Source organism: Anolis sagrei, chromosome 3 (genome assembly GCF_037176765.1).
Source record: "Anolis sagrei isolate rAnoSag1 chromosome 3, rAnoSag1.mat, whole genome shotgun sequence".
NCBI classification, from domain to species: Eukaryota; Metazoa; Chordata; class Lepidosauria; order Squamata; family Dactyloidae; genus Anolis; species Anolis sagrei.
Window position 1 is genome coordinate 222902337 of NC_090023.1, and position 9528 is coordinate 222911864.

Below are 9528 nucleotides of genomic sequence, written 5' to 3' on the forward strand. Positions count from 1 at the left end.
GGGGTTCAACCCCCCCCCCCCGAAAATTTTCTCCCCTGGTTTACTCATGAATTTTAACTGGTTAACCAAATCCCCATGCTAAATCTATGAGACGCAAAAAATTAAGAGTCCATCCAGAATTGCAAGCACTATCTCAAGCAAATATTTACAATTTATTCAGACTGTCATTACTTGCAGCAATAGCCAATGTAGCGAAGCAACCAAGTTGGGTGTGTGTGTGTTGAATGCTCTCATTAAGGAGGCCAGACTTGGTGGAGGTGGTTGACAGGGGCGGAGCTGCAAGCTATTGAAGGCTGCTCTGCCCCCTGCTTCAGCGTGAACTAAGAGGCAGGTTTCAACTCCCCCCCCCCGAAATTTTCAAGCCCCCCCCCGAAATTTTCAAGCCCCCCCCCTGAAATTTTCAAGCCCCCCCCCCGAAATTTTCAAGCCCCCCCCCCCCTGAAATTTTCAAAACTCCCTTCTCCCCAAAATTTTTCAACCCTCCCCGAATTTTTTTATGGCTACGGCCCTGCCTGGCAGTGCCTGGAGCAGCCTTTTGTTGAGAGGTAATTAGATGTCCCAGATTGTTTCCTCTCTGTTGTTTTGCTGTTGTAAGTTTGGAACGACTTGAAAGCATACAATAACAACAACAATCCTATTTCATCAGCCAAAAGCAGGCCCACACTTCCCATTGAAATGATAATAAGTTTATATTGGTTAAAATTGTTCTTCATTTTAATTATTGTATTGTTTTTAAGTGGGTTTTTTGCATTACAAATAAGATATGTGCAGTGTGCATAGGAATTCATTTGTGTTTTTTTCAAATTATAATCCAGCCCTCCAACAGTTTGAGGGACTGTGACCTCGCCCTCTGTTTAAAAAGTTTGAGGACCCCTGGATTAAGGCCTTGGACATATGAGAGACAAAGACTTGATCAACACTACCTTATTTAGGCGATCCCTCGTCAGAGTAGGATAGTCTTCCAAGGTCAGTGTACTGGTGGGTCTGTAGGTGGCTGTAGAGCCCTATTCTTGATCTGCATCTTCTCCCGCAGTGAGGGCACTGGTTTCCAGGTGTAAGGCAGTCTCTTGCCACATTTCTCTCTTTCGCCCTCCATTCGTGCCTCTTCAAATTCTACAGCACTGCTGGTTACAGCTGACCTCCAGCTGGAGCGCTCAAGGGCCAGGGCTTCCCAGTTCTCAGTGTCTATGCCAGAGTTTTAAAGGTTGGCTTTGAGCCCATCTTTAAATCTCTTTTCCTGCTCACCAACATTCCGTTTTCCGTTCTTGAGTTCGGAGTACAGCAACTGCTTTTGGAGACGGTGGTTGGACATCCAGACAACGTGGCCAGTCCAGCGGAGTTGATTGTGGGGGAGCATCAAATTAACTAATTTATGAGGCCATAAAAAAAGACTCCAGCAAAGCACTCCAGAAAAAGCATGCAGAGAATGCGGAAGTATTTCATCAGTGTCGCAGATGGACGATGAAAGCGACAGCTCCCCTGGCGGCCAGAAAAAGTTAAATAGCCTCTGTGTATGTCTGTATACACTGTATGTCAAATTGGCATTGAATGTTTGCCATATATGTGCACATTGTAATCCGCCCTGAGTCCCCTGTCGGGTGAGAAGGGCGAAATATAAATACTGTAAGTAAGTAAGTTGTTGTAACCTTGGTTCTGGTTTTTAGCCTGCTGAGGTTAAATAGCTTGCCATCTCTCTGGAAGGACTAAGGCCTTGGACATATGAGAGACAAAGGCTTGATCTACATTACCATATTGAAGGGAACAAAGAGCCTGATTGCATTTGATTATTGAACAATAGCAAGAACATGTAGAATAGGTTTGATTAAATAACTAGACTTAGTCTTTAGCATTAGAAGGAATTCAGCCTTAAGTGAAACACATAATAAATACCAGTTGAAAGAAGAGAAAACAGAGCCATAAAACACCCATCACCTTCTTTTGAGATGCAAAACGAAACAGTTGAAGGCCTGGAATGTCAAACCAAGGAACTCACAAGGCGATAAACTCAAGAAAAGAGGTTTTCAAGAAGGTCAAGGAGGACTTCGTTGAAGTCCTTACTGAAATCAAAATATGTGGCATCCACAGCATTTCCTGCATCTACTAAGCTTGTAACTATATTGAAAAAAGAGATAAGATGTGTCTGGCATGACTTGTTTTTGACAAATCCATGTTAGCTAGTAATCACAGCATTCTTTTCTAAGTGATTGCAGACTATCTCCTTCATGATCTATTTCAGGATCTTTCCTAGTATTAATGTCAGGTTGACTAGATGGTAACTGTTTGGATCCTCTTTTTTCCCATCTTGAAGATAGGGATCTGCCCTCCTCCTATCTGCTTGGACTTCTCCTGTTCTCCAAGCATTCTCAAAGATTATTTCCAGTTGTTTTGAAATGACTTCTGCTAGTTCCTTCAAAACTCTTGGATGTAGTTCAACTGGCCCTAGAGACTTGAATTCGTTTAGAGTAGCCAGGTATTCCTGGACTACTTATTTACCTATTTTGGGTTGCATTTCCTCTATTACCTCGTCCGCTCCATATTGCTCAGATTGAACACCAATCTCTTTTTGGGAGAAGACCGAGGCAAAGAAGGTGTTGAGCAGTTCTGCCTTTTCCCTATCCCCTGTTAGCATTTCACCACTTTCTCCATGCAGAGGACCCACCAAAGAACCCTTTTAAATTGTTTTTAATCTCTCTGGCAAGCCTGAGCTCATTTTACGCCTTAACTTCACAAAACATTTCTCTACATATGTTGGTTATTTGAATTCCTCTTTGGTGATTTCCTCCTTTTTCCATTTTTTGTGCATGTCTCTTTTAAATCTTAGCTTTGTTAAAAGTTGTTTGGACACCCATTCTGGTTGTTTTACATTTCTCCTTTTTTTCTTCTTCTTGCTGGCACTGTTTACAATTGTGCTTTCAGTATCTCACTTTTAAGAAACTCTCACTCGTCACTGACTCCCTTATCTTTTAGTATTCTTGTCCATGGAATCACACTCAGTATTTCCTTAAATTTCGTGTAGTCTGTGCACATTCAGAAGAAGACCTACAAGCCACTCTAAACACCTTTGCCAAAGCATACGAGAAGTTCGGCCTCTCATTGAACATTAAGAAAACTGGAGTGCTCTTCCAGCATTCACCAGCCAATACCTCTGCAATGCCAGAAATACAGCTTAATGGTGTAACATTATAAAATGTTGACAATTTCCGCTACCTTGGCAGCCACCTCTCCACAAAAGTCAACATTGACACTGAATTACAATACCGCCTGAGCTCTGCAAGTGCAGCATTTTTTCTAATGAAGCAGAGAGTGTTTGAGAATTGGGAGATCAAGGTGCTTGTTTATAAAGCTATTGTCTTCCCAACCCTGCTATATGCCTGCAAAACGTGGACTGTCTACAGACGTCACACTCAACTCCTGGAACAATTCCATCAGCATTGACTCTGAAAAATCCTCCAAATCTCCTGGGAAGACAGGCAGAAAAATGTAAATGTGCTGGAAGAAGCAAAGACCACCAGCATTGAAGCAATGCTCCTATGTCATCAACTCCGCTGGACTGGCCATGTTTGCCTGAATGTCGTCTCCCAAAGCAGTTACTATATCCCCAACTCAAGAACAGGAAACATAATGTTGGTGGACAGGAAAAGAGATTTAAAGATGGGCTTAAAGCCAGCCTTAAAAACTGTGGCATAGATATCGAGAATTGGGAAGCCCTGGCCCTTGAGTGCTCTAACTGAAGTTCAGCTGTGACCAGCAGTGCTGCAGAATTCGAAGAGGCATGAGTGGAGGGCGAAAGGGAGAAACATGCCAAGAGGAAGGCGTGTCAAGCCATCCCTGACTGGGACCACCTTCCACCTGAAAACCAATGTCCTCACTGTGGGAGAATATATCGATCAACAATAGGGCTCCACAGCCACCTACGGATCTACCGCCACGATACTACACATGGACGACCATCATCCTTGGGCTATGAGGGATCGCCTAAGTAAGTATTTTTAAGAAACTCCCATCCATTATTAACTCCCTTCTTTTTTTTTAGTGTTTCTGTCCAAGGAATCAGGCTCAGTATTTCCTTTAATGTTGTGAATTTTGTAAAAACAACCGAAAGTTCTTGAATGCGTGGTTGACTTCTCTTAGTTTTATATCATTATATCACAAACTCCAGGGGCACATGGTCACTCCCACCTAAGGATCCCACCACTTCAACTCCATTGACCAGATCCTCAGTGTTGTTTAGGATCGGATCCAGAATAGCTGATCCCCTTATTGCCTCTTCTACCTTCTGAACAATAAAATTGTCAGAAAGGCAAGTGAGGAATTTGCTGAACTTTTTCTTGGCAAAGTTTGTTTTCCAACAAATATCAAAGTAATTGAAATCCCCAATTACCACTATGTACATAGTTGAGTAATTCACCCCCCACCTTATCTCCCAATCCATTGTGAAACGATTATAGAAATTAAAGGCAGGGGATTTGGGTGTGACCAGACGACATTCTAGAGACAGTTTACAACAATGATTAATGGGTTTTGTGGAGCTGCAGTTTCCATTTCATATTATGTTATATATTTCATAATTTGAGGGTCCAATTTCTCAATATCAGGAATATTAAAAAATAAATAATTAAATCATTAAAATCAATGCAAATCTCTTAAATTACAGAAAAAACTAATAAATATTTGCTTTAGGGGCTGATGCCAGTTTGCAACCTCTTAATGTCATACTCTTTGTGCATATTCCAACATTTCCTTTTGTTTTAATATTTGTGTTTAATAGATTTTTAAATTAGCATTTTTAAGGTTGTGAGCATCTTTGGGTCTAGGTCCTGAGAGAAAAGACGGATATAAGTAACAATAACAACAATAGTAGATAATCACAACAGCAACAACAGCAACACTACTACTACTACTACTACTACTACTACTAACAACAATAATAAGATTGAACTATGGGAAAAGTGATTAATAATAATGATGGTAATATACCAAACTGCAGGTCAGCTTGCAGTCTTGTTTTTTCATTTGTTTTGTATCCTGACATTCTCACAAAATGGGACTCAAACTTGGATTATAAATTAAGATAACATGGCTAAAGTAATACTCTTTCTCTAGACCTAAGGCACAAGGCAACTTACAATGATTTAAAAGAGAAGTGTGTTAGGCTTTTAAACAATTTGTAGTGTTTAAAAAACATGGGTAAAATATACATTTTTTTTCATTTCAGGAGCAACTTGAGCGACTTGACAGCCAATGGGCATTTAAGTTGCCTTTCAATTTGTAGTGACTCCATGCATATGGTCTTCTTAGGCAAGGAATATGAAGGAGTCATTTGCTAATTTCTTCCTCTGAAATATAGCCTACAGCCCCTAGTTTTTATTGGTGATCCCTTATCTAAGTACTGCTGACCCTTCTTGGTTTTAAAAATCATATGGGATCTGATGCCTTTAGGGCAGTGGTTCTCAACCTTCCTAATGCCACGACCCCTTAATACAGTTCCTCATGTTGCGTTGTCACCCAACCATAAAATTATTTTCATTGCTGCTTCATAACTGTAATTTTGCTACTTTTATGAATCATAATGTAAATATCTGATCTGCAGGATGTATTTTCATTCACTGGACCAAATTTGGCACAAATACCTGATAACGTCCAAATTTGAATACTGGTGGGATTGAGGGCGAGGGGTTGATTTTGTCATTTGGGAGTTGTAGTTGCTGGGATTTATAGTTAACCTATAATCAAATAGCATTCTGAATGATGGAATTGAACCAAACTTGGCACACAGAATTCCCATGACCAACAGAAAATACTGGAAGGGTTTGGTGGGTATTGACCTGGAGTTTTGGAGTGGAGTTCACCTACATCCAGAGAGCACTGTGGACTCAAACAATCATGGATCTGGACCAAACTTGGCACAAATACTTAATATGCCCAAATGCAAACACTGGTGAAGTTTGGGGAAAAATAGATCTTGACATTTGGGAGTTGTTGTTGCTGGTATTTAAGGTTCACCTACAATCAAAGAGCATTCTGAACGCCACAAACAAGGTTGTGAGGGGGGTGTCAGAGGGGTCACAAAAGACTATCAGAAAACACAATGATATTGTTTTTTCTTATGGTCTTTGGTGATCCCTCTGACACCCCCCTCACAACCTCCCCAGGGGTTCCTACCCCAGGTTGAGAAATGCTGCTCTAGATCTCTAAACTGAGGTCCGTTGGTCATTGACCTGCTCCCGCCCTAAACTTTTAGATTTAGGGTCACCCTCAGTGTGAAATGACTTTAAGGTACACAACAACAACAATCCCATTTAACTTGCCTATCTCATAAACCAAAAATACTGGTAAGTTTATCTTGGTTAATGGTTCCGAAAGGAAATACGTTCGGACACATCCAGCAGAAACTTGCCTTATCCCATCTACCCACCCTCTTTTCCTTGAGTCACAGACTTTTACAAGCTACTTTGGCCTATCCAGTTTAAGACTTCTTCCCAAAACTTTAGTATCTTTTAACCTAACAGCCACATAGCATTTCAAGCCCTTAATGTTCCACATCTTCAGTCTACAAAATGATTTTGATACACCATTATCAATCTTGTGTAACTTGAGTGGGTACTAATAACACTGATTGAATTGTTTTCAATGTGTTCTCTCTTATTTGAATGGATACGAATTTATAAGGCAGGCTTTTACAAATTAAATTCCTTTTTTAATCTATTTATATACTCAAATCTGATTTCCAAACAGGTTTTTTTAGTGTTACTAATTTAGCATCTTGTATTTTTCAATATTAGTTTAAAGCTTGTCCTTTTGCATTGTTTGGACTATTATTCCATATATTCATATATATATATGAATAATTTTACTCAAAGACAGAAAAAATGTTCACACAAATTGCAAGTTTTTATCTCCCTCCCCCAAAAACTGCTTATCTGATCGATTTGGATATTCATGGCAACCTCTTGTGGCTGCAGCTTGCTCTTTCCTGTTGATTCTTTATCTGATAACAGACACACAATTATTCACAAAGGAGTACTTTCTTTCACCTCAGATGGCTCAGGCTTCTTCTTGGGCTGCAACTCCCATCATCTGCAATGTGTCTATCAAGGGTAAAGATGCTGGATGACACATTTTGTGCCAAGTTTGGTTTAGATCTATTAAGCTGTGTAGGATCCTTTATGGTTGAAACATATAAGTAAACAAATAAACATATATATTCCGACTTTGATATCTATAGATAAAACATGCTACTGTTTAAGATTCTGCAAGCCTCTCTGTTTTGCTGTGACAGACAAACAAAACTAATTATGAAAAAGTTGTGAACATAGCATAGTTTCACTGTTATTTTAAAATTTCTGCTGGCCAAGTTATTGCAATAAGGATAAAGAACTAATGGAATTGATAACTGGACAGGCCTTGGACTGCAATCTGGATTATGGTATGTGGCTTTAATTGATGTTTTAATAATTAATGTTTAATTGGGTTGTTTTAGGTTTTTTGGGCTGCATGGCCATATTCTATAAGTATTCTCTCCTGACATTTCACCTGCATCTGTGGCAGGCATCCTCAGAGGTCTGTTGGAAACTAGGAAAATTGGGTTTATATATCTGTGGAAGGTCCAGGGTGGGAGAAAGAGCTCTTGTCTGTTGGAGTTAGGTGTGAATGTTTCAATTGGCCACCTTGATTAGCATTTAATGGCCTTCCACAGATATATAAACCCAATTTTCCTAGTTTCCAACAGACATCTGAGGATGCTTGCCACAGAGGCAGGCGAAACGTCAGGAGAGAATGTTTCTAGAATATGGACATACAGCCCAAAAACCCTACAACAACTCAGTGATTCTGGCCATGAAAGCCTTTTACAATATATTAATATTTAATTGTATGGTTTTCATTGTATTTATTTTTTATATCTATATGTATTGTCATCAAATCGCTGCCTGCTATACAGCCGCCCTGAGTCCCCTTTTAGGGTGAGAAGAGCAGGATACAAATACGTAAAATAAATAAATAAAAATATTGGATGTTTCCAGATAGACAGCTCCTTAATGCTTCAAATAAAAAAAAAAACAACCTTTGTGCAACTATTTGATTTTTTTTTTCTTATCCAGTTTGGGGGGGGGGGTAATAGATTTTAAATGCAACAAACAAATTGGGAAGACAGTAAATAAAACAGGAAATTCTCCACGTTCTGATTAAAAATCATGAATGAAGTAGGGCAACCAAAGGCTCATCTAAAGTCCTGCTGCACTTCCACTTGCCACCAGATAAAGTAACAATTCACTTGAACACCAGAGGGCAATATTTATCTACATTTCTATAACCTAGAAGTAAACACTTATTTTTCCCTTGCCAGTTCTTACAATATGAATGATCCACACATCCTCCATGAGATTTTAGAGAAGTGGGCCGGATGCAAGGATAAAAAATAATTATACCAGAAAAGGTTAGAAATATGTACTTTGGATATAAAATGCATACCTAAGGTGCATATTTCTAATCCTTTCTGATATTGCTCACAAGATGCTTTTTGGAGAACCTTTTTGGCAACTTACCAAAACATATGTTTCTGATCATAAGTATTATGTCTGTTGCAAAGCCTTACACATTCATTCCCATTTGCAGCACTATCAATGGATTAAAATGTTTAGTTAACTAGAGAATTTCCACTTCAGTTGATTAATCAAGTAAATTTGCTGTGTATGTTAATCCTTTGTATGTTTATTGAACAGTAAATCCAGTTATATTCAATGCGTTTAAGCTTCTAGCTTTAAGCAAATGAGTATATAGCCTTGACTGCAGTAGAAAAGCATTTTTGAAATACTGAAGAAACTGAAGGTTTAGAGAGAAATTAATAAACACATTAAGATGCTCCTTAACATTTTATTGTTGTATGCTATTAGTGCTTCCTAATTAATATTTGTCTTCAGTGATTAATCCCCAAAAGCAAGGCAGTATTTACCTACATGCTATTTAATCAAAATGCCCATCTTCGACCAGACTGGGGAGCTGGAGTCCAGCAGCTATCTGGATGGGCATACATGATCTACAACTTTTATTTTCTGGTTTCTCCTTGGCACACTAGCTCTAGCACAGAGCTTTCCAAACATTTTATGTTACTGACACACTTTTTAGACATGCATCATTTTGCAACAAAGTAATTCAGTTTTACCAGCAAACAGAGGTCAAACCAAAGCCTTTTCAGAGATATGGACACATATATAAATTGTAATAACAACATATGGGAACACAACATATCTCATGAAAACTTTTCAATTATATTTATTTCACATAGACCCAAAGGTGTCTTGCTACATTCGTGAGGCACACCTACACACTGCAGCTAACACACTAATGTGTCGCAACACAATTTGGAAAGTTCCACTGTAGTAGATCTTTTTCTGTATGAAGAACAGTTCAAACATCAGATGCAGTTCCTGAAGTGGTAATTTTCCAGCCGCCAAGCTACATGCAACAAGACACAAACATACACCTTTGGTATCCAGAATACCAACTACTGAGGGGAAAAAAAACCTAAAA